At 43.6% G+C, this 24,382-nt stretch overlaps 1 protein-coding gene across 2 annotated transcripts in view; it reads right to left on the bottom strand.

Moving 5' to 3' along the window:
- Nucleotides 1-24,382, bottom strand: part of LHFPL2 (LHFPL tetraspan subfamily member 2) — a 167,606-nt gene that overhangs the window by 5,700 nt on the left and 137,524 nt on the right. The gene's annotated exons all lie outside the window — the stretch shown is intronic.

The raw sequence follows: 24,382 nt of genomic DNA, 5'->3' as shown, positions 1-24,382 counted from the left end.
ATCACCCACTCCTGGTTTTGGCTTACAAATACTGACATAAAATCCTGACCAAATCCTGATGCCATCCTGAACGTGGACACATACCCTAAGAGGTCTTTTTCTCAAGTCTAAGAGCTCTCAGGACTCCCACTGAACTGTGTAGAATTTAAAGGATCCAAAATATAAAAAAAACAAGAAAAAAACAAAACTTTTTTGTTATTTTTATATAACACGTGGTACAAATGCTGCTGTCCTCCTGAATCCGGAGTTGATCACCTTTTGTGTCTGTGCGTCTCTCTGTTCCAGAGATATAGTCCCCTCTTTCTTGTATATAAATCTAGTCACTTCCACAAACTGGGTGAGGTCCTCAACAAAACTCCCGCAGAGACAGTTAAGAGCCACACCCAGTTTGCTAAAATAAAAAAAACAACAACAAAAAAACCCAACTAGATTTACATACAGGAAAAACGAGGCCAGATCTCAGGAAAGGAGAGGCGCAGGAACAGAAGAAAAACAGCACCAGATTCTGGAGAAGAGCAGCATTTATGCATGGTTAAAATAATAAATAAATTGACTATAACAGTAAATTCTGCAGAGTAAATGTGTTGCGGAGCAAATTGTAATAGTAATAATATTATATTTTTTGCCTCCCATATCTAAAATATAATAAGATTTTGACAAGTTATGAAATCGATATTAGTTTAGATTCATCACATAAGGGGACAAACAACTTCTCAATGTATTTTATTGTTTTTCTGCCCGAATAGAGCCAAGACCATTGCTGCAGTCCCTGACCTCTTGGTTGGTTGGCGTACTCGGCCGGGGGAGGAACAGAGACAAACACTCAACTGTCCTAATGGCACAAAGTTGGATTTCTTCCAATTTAATGTACACAGCGATTACATTGTCTCCAGTGGTATTGTAATGTCAGCCTACAGCGGTGTACACATGTGGTGGAAAGAAATATGCACAGACATGGCTCTGCAGATTAAAAGTCTAATGTGCCTAAATGCAGATGATAACGTATTATAATGTAGTGCTACATTACCTGTAAATGGGTGTAACTTGAAAATTGGTGGGCGCAATGCAAACTTTTCCAACAGGGCACCCAACTATCCTAATAGTATTGATGATGTTCTCAGATGGGCAAAAGGGACTTTTTGGGCCACCAGAGACCCCATTGTTAATTACGCCCCTGTTCTCCAGATATCAGCCATTGTTCTAAAGCTTCAGTTATATATTACACAAATCAGGTTAAAAACTGGTGGCTCGGACCCCAATCTTAAGATCAAGGCAGACCTCATAGAAGGCCCATAAAGTAATAAGCCAGGCCTCTTTATATGCCGATCATGAAACTGACGGTTGAATGCCAATTGATGACAGCTACTTCTCTTGACTTCACCAAAGCTGGGGGGAAAAGCTGCTGCCAGAATCCTCCAGCAGTGGCTTATTTCTATTAGGACTAAAGGACTAGGTATATTAAAACACAACATGTCCAATCTTTCTTTCCCATGAGATTTACTGTGAGGGAATAGTCGGCCACCTTGATATAGACTTATCCAATGTGGGTAACAAGCTTTACCATAGCCAGTCCCAAGTGACACATGGCCAATTTAAACCCTTCCTGTCCCATAATCTTGCCCTTCGGCACTTTTGTCATATTTTTTTCTTTACAAATGGTTTCTATTAGAACATATGGTTCACAAAAAAAAAGGCTTAAAAAAAAGCAAAAAAAAACATCTCTCAAAAGAACTCAGCTAAGGTAAGTTGTACAAGAATCTGGGCAAACTTTGCTCTCTGTGAGCATTAGCCTGGTCATTTTCCAGGGCTGCAAAATGGAAATGAAACTGTGGAAAACATCTTTTGTTACACTTTCGGTGAGGTTTATTAGTCACAGATCCCCATGTAATTCTCTCCACAAGACCAGATGTCAATGGGAGGACTTCCAGTATAATGAATAATCGCTTCTGAAATGTGACCTTTAATAAACACTGAACAATTGGGAGGCTCCAGGTACCCCTCTCTATGTGCCACTTTGTAGGCGCAATATCAGATAATACACAGAATAAGACTAAGACAGCCATAATTTCTCGACTACAATATGTAATGACTTGGGAAAAAGAAGCTTTACAGCAGGCAGAATAGCACAGCACAATACAGTACTCTACCCGTAAAAATAATGAAAACCTGATGGTCTGGCGACAAGTCAACAGGATTCATCACAATCTGCTGGAAAATTAGTGAGCCATGGCTTCGGTAAAAATGGAAGTTATGATGGCAGTGTAGACAACGTCCTATTATGAATCTGTAATGTGACATCCATTTTTTATGGTCATATATTGTACCTTTTAGGTCACATTCAGTATTTGGTCAGTATTTTACATCAGTATTTGTAATCCAAAACCAGGAGTGGAACAATTAGAGGAAAAGTATAGTAGAAACTCGGCACCACTTCTGAATTTATCACCCACTCCTGGTTTTGGCTTACAAATACTAAGGTAAAATACTGACCAAATACTGATTGTGTGAATGTGGCCTTATACTGAAGGTAACATGAAGAACGTGAATACACATTATCACATTATCAAAAATAGTCTTTTGGCAGGAAAACCACTGCATAATATGTGCATTATTGCGTGCCTTTTTAATTTTAGGTGATTTTTCCCATTCATTAAAATGGGTGAAAAATTGCTGCAAAAACACTGACAAAAATTGGCAATTAGCAGATTTTAAATAGCTTTAAAGGGAAGGTGCCACCAGTTTTTTTGTAGTTTGTTTTTTTTGTGAAATTAAGCTTAAAATAGTAAATAAAATGTATTAATGCAATGTTTGCAAACATTTATATATGAAAATTATTATATATTTTCTTACAAATATATATATTGACCACTAGGGGGAGCATTTTCTGCTTTAGACCTCAAGCAGCTATAGTAAGACTCAGGGCCGGCGTCAGCACCGGGCAAATGCCGGGGACCTAGAGAGAGAGGGGGGCCCACTCAGGCTGTCATAGATACAGCTGGGAGAGCAGAGCAGGAGATAACATGCGCTCTCCACCCACAAAGTCACTGATGGCTGCGTTCTCTTAACCCCTATGTGCCAGCTCTGACACAAGCATCTTCTCACTCAGTCAGTGCAGCCAGGCAGGCACACATAGGGGTTAAGAGAAGGCAGCCAGTGTGACATTGTTTGTGGGCGGAGAGAGCACATTCTCTGCTCTGATCTCCGCCCCTGGCTGGCTGCTGTACTGCTGAAGTTATGAGGCAGATTCAGGAGGAGCTCCTAGTCCTACCAGTGCCTGAGGGAGTGGCGCTGCTATATACTACATGGGCTGCGCTGCTATATACTACGTGGGCTGCGCTGCTATATACTACGTGGGCTGCGCTGCTATATAGTACGTGGGCTACGCTGCTATATACTACGTGGGCTGCGCTGCTATATACTACGTGGGCTGCTATATACTACGTGGGCTGCTATATACTACGTGGGCTGCGCTGCTATATACTACGTGGGCTGCGCTGCTATATACTATGTGGCTGCGCTGCTATATACTACGTGGGCTGCGCTGCTATATACTACGTGGGCTGCGCTGCTATATACTATGTGGCTGCGCTGCTATATACTACGTGGGCTGCGCTGCTATATACTACGTGGGCTGCGCTGCTATATACTACGTGGGCTGCTATATACTACGTGGGCTGCGCTGCTATATACTACGTGGGCTGCTATATACTACGTGGGCTGCGCTGCTATATACTACGTGGGCTGCTATATACTACGTGGGCTGCGCTGCTATATACTATGTGGCTGCGCTGCTATATACTACGTGGGCTGCTATATACTACGTGGGCTGCGCTGCTATATACTACGTGGGCTGCGCTGCTATATACTATGTGGCTGCGCTGCTATATACTACGTGGGCTGCGCTGCTATATACTACGTGGGCTGCTATATACTACGTGGGCTGCGCTGCTATATACTACGTGGGCTGCGTTGCTATATACTATGTGGCTGCGCTGCTATATACTACGTGGGCTGCGCTGCTATATACTACGTGGGCTGCGCTGCTATATACTACGTGGGCTGCGCTGCTATATACTACGTGGGCTGCTATATATTACGTGGGCTGCGCTGCTATATACTACATCGGCTGCTATATGCTACGTGGGCTGCTATATACTACATGGGCTGCTATATACTACGTGGGCAGTGTTATATACTACATGGCTGTGTTTATATGCGATCATGAATCGGGGTATGTGTTAAAGGGGGGGCCCACTGAGACTCTTTCGCCCGGGGCCCTCAAAAACCTGGAGCCGGCCCTGGTAAGACTTACCAGCTTTACTGTTAGCTGGAAAATTGGGGCAGTAACTGCTGACATCACCATTTCCCTCCCCTTTTGGGTGGTCTAATATTCCTGGGGCAGAATGAAGAGCAGCATCACAGGGCAGCGCCATTTTGTGTGTGACTGCCCTGTGATCTGCTATCACCAGCAGTTACTGCATCAGAAACACAGCTACAGAGTTTACAAAAAAAGCAGAACACAGTGGGCTCAGCAGCATGGTGGACTGGAGGAAAAGTGAAGACGTGGTGTTTATGTATGGAGCAGCATTATCTGAGCAGAGCTGTCTGTGACTCATCCCTCAGTAAGATAATAAGGAGGAGATCCAGGTCTGCAGAGAATGGCCAGGCATTGTGGAGGGAGGGGAGAGATACATTGTATGGCAGAGAGAGAGAGGCAGGCTGTGAATGCAGCTTACCAGAGATCACAGGGTCTGTGTGTGAGGAGACAGAGCAGGAGAAGCACACAGGGAGGGCAGCCTGTGAGAGCAGAGGATGTCTGCCCAGGACCTGCAGTGCAGTGCCTGGAGTACAGAGGAGCATGGAGATAAATCACCCGCACTCCCCATCCTCCGGTTCCAATGAGTGCTTCTCTCCTGCGATAGAAAATAAGTGGAGCTCAGCAGATAGCACTGGGCTATAATAAAATGGCGGCCAGTCACACCTACAGCAGTGAATTGTGCAGCCCACAGAGGCGTGCCCAGCTCACTGCTAAAGCAGCTACAATGTTAGAGATAGACCGGCGCTGACCCTATTATCTCCTATGTCCATGGGGTGCCGTAAAATAACACTGATAGTGTCGTGAACTGCTGTGAAACCAAGATGTCAGCCCCCAGTGCCTTCTTTAAACTCATATTACACACGTAATCTGTTTCACATGCATTTAAAACTTGGTTATAGCAGCATGTTATGCTACATTACAGGGATTCATTAATGATCTACAAACGCGGTACCTTCCCTTTAAATATGAAAAGAAAAAAAAGCAACGTGTGCATGAGATTTCAGTAATTCACATTACTGGGGCAGTAAAATGCAGCGTTTTTCATGACAAAGACAAGTGGGGAAAAAAAGGCATTTAAAAAACGACGTGTGCACCCGGGTTGTGGAGTCGGAGTTCATTTTGGTGAACTCGGAGTCGGTATAAAATTGACCGGCTCCGAAAATATACAATAAATTGGGCACAGTAGTACAATGTAGGATTTGCTGTAAATGTTTTCAGAATAATTTGGGAAAGTTATAAAATGTCCTATAAATGTCTTCTGTTCCTGACCTAAGGATCTGGGCTTTTAGTTGAGATGAATCTACGCTGCACTTTATGTACATGCTCAATAGTGACCAGTGCTGTGGAGTCATAGAGGAGATGAATCTACGCTGCACTTTATGTACATGCTCAGTAGTGACCAGTGCTGTGCAGTCATAGAGGAGATGAATCTGTGCTGCACTTTATGTACATGCTCAGTAGTGACCAGTGCTGTGGAGTCATAGAGGAGATGAATCTGTGCTGCACTTTATGTACATGCTCAGTAGTGACCAGTGCTGTGGAGTCATAGAGGAGATGAATCTGTGCTGCACTTTATGTACATGCTCAGTAGTGACTAGGCCTGTGGAGTCATAGAGGAGATTAATCTGTGCTGCACTTTATGTACATGCTCAGTAGTGACCAGTGCTGTGGAGTCTGAGGAGATGAATCTGTGCTGCACTTTATGTACATGCACAGTAGTGACCAGTGCTGTGGAGTCTGAGGAGATGAATCTGTGCTGCACTTTATGTACATGCTCAGTAGTGACGAGTGCTGTGGAGTCTGAGGAGATGAATCTGTGCTGCACTTTATGTACATGCTCAGTAGTGACCAGTGCTGTGGAGTCTGAGGAGATGAATCTGTGCTGCACTTTATGTACATGCTCAGTAGTGACCAGTGCTGTGGAGTCATAGAGGAGATTAATCTGTGCTGCACTTTATGTACATGCTCAGCAGTGACCAGTGCTGTGGAGTCTGAGGAGATGAATCTGTGCTGCACTTTATGTACAAGCTCAGTAGTGACCAGTGCTGTGGAGTCAGGGATATTGAGTAATCCGAGTCAGAGGTTTGGTTTGCAGTGCTTAAAGGCAACCTGTCACCAGTTTTGTCATACAACAACTAAAACTATCACCTTATTCAGCGTCTGTGTTGCATTCCATAAATGCTTATATACCCCCCAAAATAAGCTCTACGTTCTCTCACATTGTATGGTGAGTCGGTTTGGTCCAATAGGCGTGGTTTTGGGCCTCTCCACCCCCCGCCCCAGATGATGCCTCATGTCATTCACATTACCGGGAGAAATCTTGCACCTGCGCACAGAAATCACGACTCACGCCTGCTCACTATGTTTTGCATTATGCTGTTCCTATGTTATTCCTCTAAGAAATCTATGAATAATTTGAAAACAGGTGGGTGTCCTTATCTAGTCTGACATTGTCTAATCATCAGGGGACTGTATGGGGACACGACTGACAACGAACACCTAGTTGTCAACTTATTCAGAAATCTCCCAGAAGAATAGCAAAGGAACAGCACAAAGCCAGAGATTGGAGAAGATAATCAATGATTGACACTATATGAAGAATGCAGGGTTACATATCAGGGGAGCTGCTGGTTCTCTTCAGGCAATAACTCGGCTAGTTATATAGGGATATTGTATACGTTCCTATAGTTTATTTAAAAAAAGAAAAGCCAATGTATAGAATAAGAGAATGGAAGGTCCCTGGAGGGGATAATAGAAGGGGCCACATGAGATTGTGGAACCTAAATGAGTATGAGTTTTATGGTTTAGGCCAGGGGTGTCAAACTGCATTCCTCGAGGGCTGCAAACAGGTCATGTTTTCAGGATTTCCTTGTACTGCACAGGTGATAATTTAATCACCTACACAAATAATGAGTTGGTGATTAAATTATCACCTGTGCAGTACAAGGAAATCCTGAAAACATGACCTGTTTGCAGCCCTCGAGGAATGCAGTTTGACACCCCTGGTTTAGGCTATGTGCGGATTGTATACGTTTTTGCTGCGTTTTTTCGCCGCAAAAACTCATACATAACACAACCTATTGAATTCAATGGGATTTTTGTGCAGCATGCTCATTCTTTTTGCGGAATCGCGGCGATTCTGCACACATAGGAATGCAATGATCCGCATACTTCCGGCATGGGGCTGTGCCCACCATGCGCAAAGTAAGCAGATCATGTGCGGATGGTACCCAGGGTGGAGGAGAGGAGACTCTCCTCCAGGCCCTTAAAAAAATAATTAAAATAAAAATAGTTATATACTCATTTTCTGGCGGCCCCCGGATCCAGCCCAGGCCTTAGCGATGCTCCCAGCAGCTCCCGTTCCCAGTGATGCTTTGCGAAAATGACCTGTGATGACGTAGCGTCTTGCGTGATGCTACGTCATCTGGGGTCATTGTGACAAGGCATCGCTGGAAACGGGAGTTGCCGGGAGTATTGCGAGGATCGGGAAGGCTGCAGGGGGCCACCGGAAGGTGAGAATATCACCATTTTTTTTAAAAATTATTTTTAACATTATATCTTTTTACTATTGATGCGGCATAGGCAGCATCAATAGTAAAAAGTTGGTCACACTTGTCAAACACTGTTTGACAAGTGTGACCAACCTGTCAATCATTTTTCCAAGCGATGCTACAGATCGCTTGGGAAACGCTAGCATTCTGCAAGCTAATCACGCTTGTAAAACGCTAGTGTTTAGTGGGAATACGCATGCCAATTCCGCATGAGTATTTCCCGCGGCTGGGAGTTGCGGAATTGCCGTGGATATTTCTACGGCAATTCCGCAAAGTGTGCACATGGCCTTAGGATCCGTAGTTAGTAAATCAATAATTGTCACAGTTTTCTATCCCATTAGGTGTAATGGTTGTGAGGTAATGCTACTGGTCACTCATGGGGACTCAGCCTTTACCTTAGTAACAGTGTCTCGTGATCCTTGATTGGCCGAGTCGTCTGACTGGACCTTGGTGCGGATTGGACGCTATTCTGGCAGCAAGTGGACTAGTTATACGTCCTCAGGGGTTTGGACCTCAGCAGCTGTTTAGCATCTGGAAGAGATACACTCACCCGTCCGCGCCTCTGTGTATTGTCAGCTCATCTTTTTAGGTCGTCTGGTTTTATTGGAGGGATAAATTAACCAATGTTTTTGGGAAGTATTTTGTTTAGTCAAGTCTGTGACTAAACTGAGTTGTTTACGGTGTTTAATTTAATAAAGAGTATTTTAATGATATATAGGTAACCCTCAATAAAGCCTTGCGGCCATCTCACGCCAAAGCATTGCCTGTAGTCTTTATTTTGGCTGATTAGAGTCAAGTTCTAAAATGGGGTCTACAATTCCATGTAAACATACGGCAATGTTGGAGTGTAGCCATTGTCCAGCGCGCTCCCGATCATCTTCTCTGGAAGGTTTTGCTGTAATCCCTGTAGCACTTATCTAGTCAGCACATTACTTTATAGCATCTTTAATGCAGATGCAGTGAATATGGAAACACCGGCGCTAAGTCTTAGTAGGATAAGATTTCACCATCTCTCTGAAACCACTTAAACAAATGTTCTTAAACCTCAGGATGTGCTAATGGGATGTCATAATATAGAAGATCATCATAGATCAACATGCGCAAGTAAGACTTAATGCACCTGTGTCAGGGTGCTTTCACACTGTGTTTAGGCAACTGTTCAGTGGCTCCTTTCCGGGTTTACATCTGACCCTTTGTGAAACAGGATACGGGCGTATGTTTCTCCAGAGCCAATGTGAGCTTGGCCGTATATCATTTTCGGGCGTGTTCACATACTGGAGGCAGACACTCAGATGTACGACGGTGACCAGAAAAATGCCCACAGGAAATTTGCCCACACGGAAAATTGCCAATTGCAGCATGACAAAGTTTCAGATCCATGATATTTGAGGTGCAAGGTGAAGAATGCCCACAGAAAATTGCCCATAGGCTGAATTATAGGTTAAATGCTCTGTAGGACAGGGGGATAGTATGCAGGTATACATGAGATGCTCTGCAGGGCAGAAGAATAATGTATAATTATAGGTGAGATGCTCTGTAGGACAGAAGAATAATATATAATTATAGGTGAGATGCTCTGCAGAACAGAGAATAGCAAAGAGATATAGGTTAAATGCTCTGCAGGACAGGGGGATAGTATGCAGGTATACGCGAGATGCTCTGCAGGGCAGAAGAATAATATAGAATTATACAGTAGGTGAGATGCTCTGCAGGACAGAGAATAGCAAAGAGATATAGGTTAAATGCTATGCAGGACAGGGAGATAGCATGCAGGTATACGCGAGATGCTCTGCAGGGCAGAAGAATAATATAGAATTATAGGGGAGAAGCATTGCAGGACAGAGAATAGCAAAGATATAGGTTAACTGCTCTGCAGGACAGGGGGATAGTATGCAGGTATACGTGAGATGCTCTGAAGAACAGAGAATAGTATAGAATTATAGGTGAGAAGCTCTGCAGCACAGAAGAATGTCTGTGAAAATTGCCCACATAAAAAACTACTGACAAGTTTATTAAGAACAGTTTATTAAGGAGGTCTAATAACAACAATAACAAGTTTATTAAACAATCATTGCACACCTGCAAATAATTAGCTGCCGGGTGATTGTCCTTGACTTCCATGGGCTCTATTGAAATACAATACAGCACAACACAGGCAGCAAAGAAAATGCAGAATTGATTTCTACAAAGGTCTCTGGGCCCAGTTTACTTCTCCAGGTTCTACAGGTTCGGTTCACTCATCCCTAGTTCCAGAGTATGGATTCTGTTCTTGTCATTCCACTGTGCTAACAATAATTCCACTCTCACTGTGGTGTGTCTGGGCCTAGAGACCCTTATTCCACTCGCATTGTGGTGTTTCTGGGCCTAGAGACCCTTATTCCACTCGCATTGTGGTGTGTCTGGGCCTAGAGACCCTTATTCAAATCCACTCTGCATTTCCTTCCATCCTATGCCTGCCTGCACCTGCAGTATATGTGTATGATACATAACTAGGTAGGGTCTGTCCACTCTTACTCTTGGTAGCCATAAGTGGACAGGGAAGGAAGTGCAGGCCCCAGATTCACTGCCACTGAAGTCAATGGGAGAGCGGAGCTGCTATGGCACTTCCGCTCCTCTGACAGATTCTGACAGAATCTCACCTTTCTGCGGTGCCTTCTGGGCTTCCAGGACCATCTATCTCAGCCAGCAGCACCCTGCTTTTGGTGGGCACCCACTGAGATGATAATGTATTACATCTGACCTGCAGTCCCATGTAACTCCACAGATAATACAGTGATTCTTTTGTGGGTACTGATAGCAGTGATGGCTCCTCTGGATCATACTGCTGCTGGTTCTGCATGTGCTGCTGTTCTGGGCTGGTGGGAGGAGTAAGACAGAGTCAGTGAGAGATGAGAGCAGACTAGATCTATCTATTGCTGATAATGACAGACTGCTGCAAACCACAGATCTTCAGCATGTTTGCAGTTTTGCACTAGGTCAGCTGTAAATCACAAGTTGATCACACATCATGTGAACATCCTCACCTTTCACCTCAAATATCATAGATCTGAAACTTTGTGATGCTGCAATTGGCAATTTTCCGTGTGGGCAATTTTCCTGTGGGCAATTTTCAGGGAACCCAAATTTGCTCCATCCCAACCACTTGGGGCATTAAAGCCAGTGAACAAAACAGTGTGGCAGAATTTACACAGTGGATATGTAGTTGAAACCCATTTTCTGGTTAGACTAAATGATCTGTGCAAAAATCTGAGGCTGATGAAGATCTTTTGTATTTCATTTGCAGAGATCTTATGGAGTCTTATAATGAATTTGTCCTTTTGCAATAAACACATAGCATGAAAGCAGAGGTAAAATCCACTGCAGAATAAATATGTCAGGTGTGGACATAAAAAAATATTTAGAATTGAGAGTCCTCAGTGGTTGATACCTTTTAATGGCTAACTGAAAAGATGGTAACAAATTGCAAGCTTTCCAGACTACTCAGGTCTCTTCATCAGGCAAACACGGTACCAAGATATATTTCTTTCCAGGTGTGGACATACACATTATATCATTAAATCAGCCCAACCTACCGACATCAACAGACAGTCTAATGTGCTTGGGGGCCTCCACATTGTCCCCGACAGCTGAAGTCAGTGGAGATGATAAAGATTTGGCACAATGGATTTACAAAGGCCGATACTTCATTATCTCAAAATTAGTATTGAGTTCTCATTGAGTGATCGGCCAAGCCTAGCATTCCAGAGTATGGTCGATTTAGAGATAGATGGGGGATTAACAATTGTTCAGCCAACAGCAATCTAGTGTGTATGGGGGGCCCTAAAATCCAAAGACCGTTTAGTGGACGAAGGAACATATGGCTGTCATGGAATATCAAAATAATGCAATCATATTTTAGCTAGAACAGCAGCTGGAGAAGGCCTACTCTATGATCTTCATAGCAATGATTCCTAAATCTACGTAAATAACATGTCCCAAACATAGAAAAATATAAAAATCTAAACATTTCCTAGTCCCTGATGCCATGGCTCAGCATGTACATGCTGCAAAACAAATAGAGAGATTAGCTCAATAAAGCCGTAACCCTTATATCTTGGGAATCCTGACTGCATTGGTGGGTGGCCTTGGCTTAAATCAACTAACACCATAAAAATACACCTAGACAAAGAAGATAATTGCATTACTCATGTGGCATTAATAAAGCGAGGTGAAATCATACAGCTCTGTGTAAGCTGATCGCACACAAAGGGAACATACAAAGTTTGCTGTATGGGTTTAACAGGCAACGTAACAGCGGTGTAAATCCAGGGCTGCCCGGCCACACACAGCACAGTTATCTGCAGAGACCGGGCAAGTATCCGGATATAACAGCAAAGAGCCCTGACAAGACTAAAACAGCTCATACGGAGAGGAATTTCCCAAGAATGGCATTCAGAATCTGCTGAAAGAGAACCTGTCAGCACCGTTTTGTAATGTAAAGTAAAGACATGGCTGTAAAGCCGCCGATTACATTGATACCTTTGGTGAAGAAATCCACTTTGTGGTTCTTTTTAATTCACCATTTGCAGTTTTCTGCTAACGAGATTTCAGTCCACAAGGGCCGGACTGTGCATTGGATCTTATCCTCCCTGTCTGGGGTTCCCCAGCCCCTTAAAGTGAACCTGTCACCCCGAAAATCGCGGGTGAGGTAAGCCCACCGGCATCAGGGGCTTATCTGCAGCATTCTGTAATGCTGTAGATAAGCCCCTGATGTTACCTGAAAAAGGAGAAAAAGACGTTATATTATACTCACCCAGGGGCGGTCCCGCTGCTGGTCAGGTCGGATGGGCGTCTCTGGTCCGCTGCGGCGCCTCCCATCTTCATTACAAGACGTCCTCTTCTGATCTTCAGCCACGGCTCCGGCGCAGGCGTACTTTCCTCTGCCCTCTTGAGGGCAGAGGATAGTACTGCAGTGCGCAGGCGCCGGAAAGGTCAGAGGCCCGGCGCCTGCGCACTGCAGTACTTTGTCTGCCCTCAACAGGGCAGAGCAAAGTACGCCTGCGCCGGAGCCGTGGCTGAAGATCAGAAGAGGACGTCTTGTAATGAAGATGGGAGGCGCCGCAGCGGACCAGAGACGCCCATCCGACCTGACCAGCAGCGGGACCGCCCCGGGTGAGTATAATATAACGTCTTTTTCTCCTTTTTCAGGTAACATCGGGGGCTTATCTACAGCATTACAGAATGCTGCAGATAAGCCCCTGATGCCGGTGGGCTTACCTCACCCGCGATTTTCGGGGTGACAGGTTCCCTTTAACACTAGATGTCCCAGAAATTTCGAGCTCCAAAGGTTCCAAAAGGTAGAAATGTTAAATGACCCCTCTCTGGGACTTCTAGTGTTAAAGGTATCAATGTAATCAGTATTATAGCCAGGTCTTTACATAAACTAATACTGACAAGTTCTCTTTAAAGACAAACTTTCATTGTTTTGTTTTTTTTTTAATTTAAGACTAGTACCCTCTCTGATTGCCACTGTTCAACTGATTCTGGAACAGTGTATTTTTTTTTTTATGTCCCTTCATCAGAAAGTTATCCCCCGGAAAAAAAAGATGCACATTTTCCCTTCAACCTATTAGGAAAGGCCTCATTCAATATGGGCATGTAGGTCATAGATAGTTGAAGGAAATGATACCTTGATATCTGCAATCATATGTCTCATTCCAGAAAAATCCACATTTTTCTTATATATAGATGAGCTGTTCAGGACTATGGGCTGGATGCATTAGAATCTGCCTCCAGAGATTATTTTACATGAAAAGGGAGTTGCCAGTGAGACGTGTAATGGCCGCTCTCTGCTCTCACTGCAGAGCTGTGTGTGATTATACATGACACATCTATAGGTTACTCTCAGCTTCCATCTCACAAGCAGAGTTGTAGTACAGCAGAGCTGTGAGAGCTACAGCAAATGTGTTTGTAAGAAAAAGTTCAGATCTACAGTTCTGTGTTCGTACACTTAATTCCTCCTTTTATTAAAAATAATCTCTGGAGGCAGATTCTCGGGGAGATCAGTGTCCGGCCCATTGTCCAGAAAGGCTCATTTACATGCAAGAAGAACATGGATTTCTCTGGAAGACAACATTGGATCACACATATCAAGGCATCAGTTTATTCACCTTCCTATGAACTACATGCTCACATAGACGGCTTAGGTGGGTTGATTCTACTGCCAGATTCTCTTTAATATCGGATATATGTTATAAAGTGCTTTCTATGCTTATTTGCCTTTTTCCTCATACATAAATTGTAGACTTTCAAAGGATATGCAGTGTTAAAAATGCCTTTACTTAGCTTCCAGTTAGCCAATGGATCAAGATATTTGCTTCTGGTCCCCAACTTTTTGAATTTTTTTTTTAATTGATGTTTGGAAAGGTAATACTAGTACGTAAATAGTTTGTCTCAAGGCATCCCCCTATTCAGAATGGCCCATCCATGTAACACATGAAAATGTGGGTATATCTAGCTGGGAACCGCTCATTATTTACAGGGGCAATGTACACATACCTTGCTAGGGCACATGGAAAGAGTTACAGTTAAGTCCATATATATTTGGACAGAGACAACATTTTTCTAATTTTAGTTATAGACATTACCACGGTTAAATTTAAACAAAACAATTCAGATGCAGTTGAAGTTCAGACTTTCAGCTTTCATTTGAGGGTATCCACATTAACATTGGATGAAGGGTTTAGGAGTTTCAGCTCCTTAACATGTGCCACCCTGTTTTTAAAAGGGACGAAAAGTAATTGGACATATTCAATAATTTTAAATATAATGTTCATTTCTAGTACTTGGTTGAAAACCCTTTGTTGGCAATGATTGCCTGAAGTCTGGAACTCATGGACATCACCAGACGCTGTGTTTCCTCCTTTTTGATGCTCTGCCAGGCCTTCACTGCGGTGGTTTTCAGTTGCTGCTTGTTTGTGAGCCTTTCTGTCTGAAGTTTAGTCTTTAACAAGTGAAATGCTGCTCAATTGGGTTGCGATCAGGTGACTGACTTGGCCATTCAAGAATATTCCACTTCTTTGCTTTAATAAACTCCTGGGTTGCTTTGGCTTTATGTTTTGGGTCATTGTCCATCTGTAGTATGAAACGACGACCAATCAGTTTGGCTGCATTTGGCTGGATCTGAGCACACAGTATGGCTCTGAATGCCTCAGAATTCATTCAGCTGCTTCTGTCCTGTGTCACATCATCAATAAATACCAGTGACCCAGTGCCACTGGCAGCCATGCATGCCCAAGCCATCACACTGCCTCCGCCGTGTTTTACAGATGATGTGGTATGCTTTGGATCATGAGCTGTACCACGCCTTCGCCATACTTTTCTCTTTCCATCATTCTGGTAGAGGTTGATCTTGGTTTTATCTGTTCAAAGAATGTGTCCATCTTTCATCTGTTCAGAACTGTGCTGGCTTTTTTAGATGTTTTAGCAAAGTCCAGTCTAGCCTTTTTATTCTTGATGCTTATGAGTGGCTTTCACCATGCAGTGAACCCTCTCTATTTACTTTCATGCAGTCTTCTCTTTATGGTAGATTTGGATATTGATACACCGACCTCCTGGAGAGTGTTGGTCACTTGGTTGGCTGTTGTGAAGGGGTTTCTCTTCACCATGGAGATTATTCTGCGATCATCCACCACTTTCTTTCTTATGATGTACCAAACTGTAGATTTTCCCACTCCTAATATTGTAGCAATTTCTCGGAAGGGTTTTTTTCTGTTTTCGCAGCTTAAAGGGAACCTGTCACCTGAATTTGGCGGGACTGGTTTTGGGTCATATGGGCGGAGTTTTCGGGTGTTTGATTCACCCTTTCCTTACCCGCTGGCTGCATGCTGGCTGCAATATTGGATTGAAGTTCATTCTCTGTCCTCCATAGTACACGCCTGCACAAGGCAAGATTGCATTGCGCAGGCGTGTACTGTGGAGGACAGAGAATGAACTTCAATCCAATATTGCAGCCAGCGGGTAAGGAAAGGGTGAATCAAACACCCGAAAACTCCGCCCATATGACCCAAAACCAGTCCCGCCAAATTCAGGTGACAGAGTCCCTTTAAGGATGGCTTGCTTCACCTGCATGGAGAGCTCCATTGACCGCATGTTTACTTCACAGCAAAACCTTCCAAATGCAAGCACCACACCTCAAATCAAATCAACTCCAGGCCTTTTATCTGCTTAATTGAGAATGACATAACGAAGGGATTGCCCACACCTGTCCATGAAATAGCCTTGGAGTCAATTGTCCAATTACTTTTGGTCCCTTTAAAAACAGGGTGGCACATGTTAAGGAGCTGAAACTCCCAAACCCTTCATCCAATTTTAATGTGGATACCCTCAAATGAAAGCTGAAAGTCTGAACTTCAACTGCATCTGAATTGTTTTGTGTAAAATTCATTGTGGTAATGGCCATAACCAAAATTGGACAGAGACAACATTTTTCTAAACATATATGGACTTAACTGTATTTGGAGGAGACAACCCCTTTAGTGTCATAAGACACGTATCCACTCCTGCAGCTTATGATAAATGCATAAAAAATAAGGACATCTGTGTCCATACTGTGGTTCAGCAAGAGGGAGAAAAACAATGACTCACTGAATATGTGCTCACATAGTTAGGAAAAACAGTACATGATCCCTTTAAAGAGAATGTGTCATCAGAAAATGACTTACTGTTTATATAAGGCTTGTATATTAAAGGGAACCTGTCACCCCGAAAATCGCGGGTGAGGTAATCCCACCGGCATCAGGGGCTTATCTACAGCATTCTGTAATGCTGTAGATAAGCCCCCGATGTTACCTGAAAGAGGAGAAAAAGACGTTATATTATACTCACCCAGGGGCGGTCCCGCTGCTGGTCAGGTCGGATGGGCGTCTCCGGTCCGCTGCGGCGCCTCCCATCTTCATTACAAGACGTCCTCTTCTGATCTTCAGCCACAGCTCCGGCGCAGGCGTACTTTGCTCTGCCCTGTTGAGGGCAGACAAAGTACTGCAGTGCGCAGGCGCCGGGCCTCTGACCTTTCCGGCGCCTGCGCACTGCAGTACTTTGTCTGCCCTCAACAGGGCAGAGCAAAGTACGCCTGCGCCGGAGCTGAAGATCAGAAGCGGACGTCTTGTAATGAAGATGGGAGGCGCCGCAGCGGACCGGAGACGCCCATCCGACCTGACCAGCAGCGGGACCACCCCTGGGTGAGTATAATATAACGTCTTTTTCTCCTCTTTCAGGTAACATCGGGGGCTTATCTACAGCATTACAGAATGCTGTAGATAAGCCCCTGATGCCGGTGGGCTTACCTCACCCGCGATTTTCAGGGTGACAGGTTCCCTTTAAAGCAGCACTCCAATGTTTTGTTTTTATTTCACCCCAGAGTGGTATCACTAGTGTCTGTTCCCTGAATGTAGTAAAACACTTACCACCTGCCGTCATCTGCTGTTCCCAGCACTGCTCCAGTCGTCGTCTGCTAGTTGTGACTAACTGGATCGCTCCATTGTTTGCTGCGTGAGCTGAAGAGTCACATCTCAATCTAACAAGGCTCGCGTAGACTTCATACTGAGAACTTCTGACAGTTACTTCTGACTTCCACCAAGTCATGAGCTGCAGTCACAAGGTAGCAGAGCGGGAATGCAGTGGCACCAAGAAGAGCAGAAGACAGTGGCTGGTAAGCATTTTACTCTAGGCAGGAAACAGTGATACCGCTCTGGTGCTAAAATAAAGGACGAAGTGGTGCTTTAAATACATGTTTCTCAATTTTTATATATTTTTTCATATAATTATCAAAATTTAAAAAAAAATAAATAAAGAAAACAACAATCTTCTTATGTCCATAGAGGTCTCAATGTCGTACACTGAAGAATCACACTTTCAGATTTTTTCAAAAGACTAGTCAGTAGCCTCATTATAAATCACAATTTTGGCCCTTATTGGAGCACGCTCAGCGCAGAAACTCAAAAACCTTCTATACAAAAGGTAAGGTCCGAGTCAGTCTAGTGCTGCAAATATCAATTGCCCCAATTGACCAAGACCGTCGATTTTCTCATTGCTGTTGATGAGGAGGTGCGGTGGAGCCAGACGCTCCTGATTCATGAAGAGGTGCACCACACCAGAAATCTTATACCATTCACTGATGAAAGTAACACCAAAGGTAGTCATGAATTCGACAAGTCATGTCCGCACTGTCAGTCACGTCCCCGTCACTCCACAGCGTCTCTCATTTTGGCATAGCGGAAAGGAACTGGCGTGAAAACGTCAAAACTCAATCAAGATGTAAAAAAAAAAAAAAAGTCACATTTAACATGAAGACCTGACATAAAATTTTGCTAATTTTCTGATGACACATTCTAAAAGGTCAGAAGGTACACGAGAAAATGCAGTTTCTGACCTTGTGATACTTCACATTCCTTGATCCCTGTCTTACTCCCTGAAACCCCGTGCTTATCTCTATATGGCAAAGCTAACTCGGGGCACATGAAAGAATCATTGAGCAACAAAAGCGAGACTCCCATGTGCAGCCGTATTCTTACATTTACATGAAGCAAGCTCTCTACATGCAAAAAAGCGCCGCAAGCTGAAATAAAACTCCTGAAAATGGAACTGTCAAAATAAAAGGAACATTTACAATACAAGAACTTGTAAAAAATACTCAAGGAGCGATAGTTGGGAAACCACAAGCTATGCGAGAAGACTGCCTTCATGTGGTTTGTCTTGTAGCATAAAAAGTTGGCATGAGTATATGCAGACCCCCAGTGTTAGAGCAGACTCATCATCATGAGCAACACTTGCCTTTCCGCTCCATTGCGATGTCCGAAATAAAGCAGGGCACACATACTGGAGAAATTATAAAAAGCCCTGCACGTTAGTTTCTGCATGTTACTGTGGCTTAAAAGAAATGTATGGGTGCAAACACGCAGTCTAGATAAATGGAATCTATCAGTAGTGTTTTACTGACAGGAAAGAGGTTAAAGTTCTTAATAAGTTCCTAATCATTAGACATGTTCAAATTGGGAGAAAAATAAAATACAACAGCATCTGCTGTTTACCAAGAGTCACATGGACGGCACTGGAGTGGCCAAGAGTCACGTGGGCGGCACTGGAGTGGCCAGAGTTACGTGGGCGGCACTGGAGCGGCCAGAGTCACATGGGCGGCACTGGAGCGGCCAAGAGTCACGTGGGCGGCACTGGAGCGGCCAAGAGTCACGTGGGCGGCACTGAAGCGGCCAAGAGTCACGTGGGCGGCACTGAAGCGGCCAAGAGTCACGTGGGCGGCACTGGAGTGGCCAAGAGTCACGTGGGCGGTACTGGAGTGGCCAAGAGTCACGATGTCCTCAATGTTAACAGACCCATACTGCCTTGGAGTGAAATATCGCTGAGCATGTGAAGTGAAGGAATTGCAGGAGAATTACACATGTGCTGCAGCCTGTAACATTCCTTTGTAGATGAACAGGGGTCCTAGCAGTGGAAAAACCCCTAATTAGCATATTTTCAATGCGCTCTTCTAATGGGTGATTAAAAAGTAAAAAGAACGAGTGAGACAAGCCGAGCAATTCTGTTATCCTTGACAAAGCTGAGACGAAACGCATGTCGTGGTGAGGGGTCTCCATTCCGTAGTATGTTACCACTTCATCTTAGATCATTCCATTTCTAGATGGCAAATGTGATGATTCATGTTGATTACGCTATTAATTATGGTAATTGGTGCATGTACCCAGCTTATTTTGATAAATGTGATGTGTTCTTATTCATCTATAGTTTTTATTGATTATACATTTTGTACTAATAGAACTTTACATGGATTTTATCTATATTGTCTACAAATTTATTCAGCTCATCCAAGCGAGACAAAATGAAAAAGCAGCACTCATCATTTCTAAGATTTAAGGTCCTTTATTGCAGTTTGCGAAACATGCTGGCAGCATGCAGGGGGACCCTAGGAGGCATCAGACCAGATGCGAAACGGCCGTCATCCACCAATTCCCTCGCACCTCCTGCATGCTGCCAGCATGTGTTTTGCCAACTGCAATAAAGGACTATAGATCTTGGAAATTATAAGTGTTGCTTTTCCTCTTGCTTGGATGAACTTTTAGCCGCATCACCTTATTCCATTTTTTGATATCGCAATTTGGTGATTTTTCATAAGCAAAAATGGGTGCAGAGGACTCATTTATTTAGCTGGTTACATTTGACAGTTTTACTATAACTATTTTCATTGTTCAGGATTTTACTGTTTATTTCAATTTGGCTGTGAAATTGAATAAAGATTTTTGCTATTGCACATTTAAGTGAATATGGCTTCTGATTTTCTGGCATAGGTTTGTGGTTCTCAACAGTCTCACAGTCAGTGCGGGAAGCTGACGGCGAGGGACGCGACAGACACCGGAATGTAAGTATGTAGTGTTTGTTTTTTTTTACATTTACAATGGTAACCAGGGTAAATATCAGGTTACTAAGCGCAGCCCTGCGCTTAGTAACCCGATGTTTACCCTGGTTACCAGTGAAGACATCGCTGAATCGGCGTCACACACGCCGATTCAGCGATGTCAGCGGGTGATCCAGCCACGAAATAAAGTTCTGGCCTTCTAGCTCCAACCAGTGATGTCACAGCAGGATCCTGATCGCTGCTGCGTGTCAAACACAACGATATCGCTATCCAGGACGCTGAAACGTCACGGATCGCTATCGTTATCGTTGTTAAGTTTGAAGGTACCTTAACAGTGTGGCTCAGAACAAACCACTGATAGCGGAATATTTTATAGCTGAACTAGTGTCGGGCTTTGTAGTTCTACCTTTCTCACACTTGTAACTCCTCCTTTCATTTAAAATGCAGATCAATGTCCAGCTCATAGATCCTATCAGCTAATTTAAATATTAAGAAAAACATGGATTTCTAGGGAATAAGGTATAAGATCCGAGATTTCAAGGTACCACTCTATTCAGCTTCCTATAACCTACAAGCCAATATACACGGCTTAGGCGGGTTGATCCTACTGACAGATTCCCTTTAAGAACACTCACTCAACGATAATATCTCGGCGTTAAAAAATTGCTGATCACCTGATAAATGAGCAAAACACTCGTTTGTTGGTTGAAATGATTTCTTACACAGCGCAAATTTAAAAAAAAAAAATCAATGTTCCCAGCAGTGCATCGTGTGCAAGAACGATGCTGAATAAATGCACACTTAGGGATCTTTTACTATTGCAAATCGCTCAGTGCGCATAATATATTGTGATCTGCCTATGTAAACGGGCTATTAAATGACCACGGATTTGTAAAGGTTTACCAATCGGTTGTCGTTTACTGCTGCCGGTCGATCTGTGTAAAACGGACTTATAGAAACTTATCCCATCTGGGTATGGGAGAAGAAAGAACAGAGGTTTAGATACAGAAAATCTCTAACAGACATTGGGCCCGATGCACCAAGCAGGTCTGCGGGAGTCAGATGCTCCTGATTAATGAAAAGGTAAATGCCTCTTCATGAATCAGGAGTGTCAGACGAGTGGTGTTCACCTCTGTATGTGCCTGCTGGGGCAAGATTTGTAGCGGCGTTCGCTACACCGCCATCCTGCCCTAACTCCCCCTAGGTCGGTAGAGCTGGCAGAAACTGGCGTCAAGACACCAGACGTCGCAAAATTTAGGCGCAACTCTGATTTGCGCCTAAATTCTGCTACTTTTCAAAACTTTTACACCAAAATACTGTTGCCAAAACACTCCTACAACTGAGTTCAGATTATATTTTGAATACATTGGCAATTTTTAATAATAAAAGTTGTAGAGGTTTTTTGATCATTTTCTTTTTAAATAAGACACTGCCATTAGTGATGAGCGAATATACTCGTTACTCGAGATTTCCAGAGCACGCTCGGGTGTCCTCCAAGTATTTTTTAGTGCCAGGAGATTTAGTTTTCATCGCCTCAGCTGAATGTTTTACATCTGTTAGCCAGCATAAGTACATGTGGGGGTTGCCTGGTTGCTAAGGAATCCCCACATGTAATCAAGCAGGCTAATTAGCTGTAAATCATTCAGCTGCCGCCATGAAAACTAAATCTCCAAGCACTAAAAAAATACTCAGAGGACACCCGAGCGTGCTCGGGAAATCTCGAGTAACGAGTATATTCGCTCATTACTAATTGCCATGAATAGGATGGTAGGTAGTACTTCTACTCTTATCGAGGCTGCAGCATTTATTACATACATTTGACTTTGCAGAATAACTTCACAGAAAATATCAACCCGATTATGTTGCAGGCAACCTGAATTCTTATTCTTAACCACATCAACGTAGACCTACAAGAATGTTGACTCTTTCACAATTATTTAGTTTATTTTCTACATACGTCATTGATACATCTGTGAAGGCTTTTATGAAAATGTGTCAGGGTGCAAGTTAGATCCTGCAACTGACAAATTTATGATTTTTTTTCTGTGCCCAGAGGTTAGATATTTTACAGAAGTACTTCAAAATCTGGGAAGGCAAGCAACGGTTCCCAGCATTAGGAACCTAGCTTACGTCATACCTGATTGATTACGAGCTACACAGAAAGCATAGTGATTGTGGTTAGGGCAAAATGTCTGCAAACTAGGTATCTGCCAGCTAAAGTACTCTTAACTTTCACATTGTACATTATTGTATGTTTAACATTTTCTTATATCAGGAGAAAAAAAAGAATCTGTCCAGAAAGGCAGAACTATGAATACGTTGGTACGGTTCAAGTTGTAGAAAATACTGTAAGGTCTAAAATACTGCACTAATTCAAAACCACAGCAAACTGGCTGTACGCTACAAGTTGCAAGAGCCAAAAGTGGCTTTACACACTGCAATAAAAAGTACAAGCTCACAGCGGTATTACTCAGCCTATGATGCAAGTCAAGGGTTAACAGGCAAAATATGGGTACTACCATGTGCAAATTGGCAATAATTGCATGTTAATTCAATTTGGACTACCTACAAAGTTGGTAAGATAAAATTATGGGAAAGGCAAGCACCGTCGTGCAACGTAATCCCAATAAATAATTATCTTTTTGGCCTTCAGCAAAACAAACAGGATAAAAAAATCCAAGGCTCCAGTCCCAAACTTCTTGAATGGAACTCCGAATTTCCATCGACCTTGACAATGAAATGTCAGTGTCAATATGAGGTTTATACAGTTCAATCACGTGGTAGAGCAACAAGTCACAGGTTTGCTTGCTCCATCACACTCCATCTTGTAGGCTACAGGCCTCAGTGGGCCCCCAGCCTACAAACCTTTAGCGTCCTGGCAGAGACTTGTACTTTGGGGCTTTCACCACTGATCTTTTAGACTCTTAAGACTCTAGCAACGCCTCTTCAGTGAGGCTCAAATCAGTAAATAATTGGCAGGAGAAGAGGCTATCAATAGTAGCTAACCAAAAAACACAGCCTCAGTGAGTCTACAAATGGATGGCAGCTGAACCTACTGATTTCAGTACATTTATTCTAAATTGATCATTGATTGGGTCCAGATTGTCCAACAACAAACCCGATACATCCTTGAAAAATTGGTTATGCAAGATCTATAACTGACAGTCCAAGATTTGCCAGAATCTGTGTATTTTTGGAAACAATCATGGCAACTCTGGGAATGTCGCAGTCCAAAAAGGAACAAGGTTAGTGTAAAAAAAAAAAAAAATCACAACCTAAAGAAGACAGCCATGGTTGTTTTCGGGGCATTGTTTTGGTCGTTCCTGGGAAGAGGGACATAAACATCACTATTTTACCAACTCAAGATGTTGGAAAAAATGAAAATTCGAAGGGCTTTGGCCTGCGACGGTAAATGTTCGCTGATGGGCAAACATCTCAATTAATAGCCTGATCAGACAAGCATGCCACGCTTATGATTTGCACAGAAGGATAAGTAAGAGAGATCCTTCATCCTTCCCATAAGTGTGTGTTCAAGGAAGAGAGGATAGATAGGTTGCTTTTAAAGGGAACCTGTCACCCCCGAAATGGAAGGTGAGCTAAGCCCACCGGCATCAGGGGCTAATCTACAGAATACTGTAATGCTGTAGATAAGCCCCCCGATGTATCCTGAAAGATGAGAAAAAAAGGCTAGATTATACTCACCTAGGGGCGGTCCCTGTCCGGTTCTGGTCCGATGGGAGTCGCGGTCCAGTCCGGGGCCTCCCATCTTCTTACGATGATGTCCTCTTCTGGTCTTCACGCTGCGGCTCCAGCGCAGGTGTACTTTGTCTGCCCTGTTGAGGGCAGAGCAAAGTACTGCAATGTGCAGGCGCCGGGCCTCTATGACCTTTCCCGATGCCTGCGCACTACAGTACAAGGCAGGGCAGACAAAGTACGCCTGTGAAGACCAGAAGAGGATGTCATCTGATGAAGATATGAGGCCCCGGACTGGACCACGACACCCATCGGACCAGAACCGGACCGGGACCGCCCCTGGGTGAGTGTAATTTAACCTCTTTTTCTCATCTTTTAGGATACATCGGGGCTTATCTACAGCATTCCAGAATGCTG

Source organism: Ranitomeya imitator, chromosome 1 (genome assembly GCF_032444005.1).
Source record: "Ranitomeya imitator isolate aRanImi1 chromosome 1, aRanImi1.pri, whole genome shotgun sequence".
Taxonomy (NCBI): domain Eukaryota; kingdom Metazoa; phylum Chordata; class Amphibia; order Anura; family Dendrobatidae; genus Ranitomeya; species Ranitomeya imitator.
The sequence above is the reverse complement of the archived record's forward strand: the minus strand, read 5'-3'. Positions and strand labels throughout refer to the sequence as shown.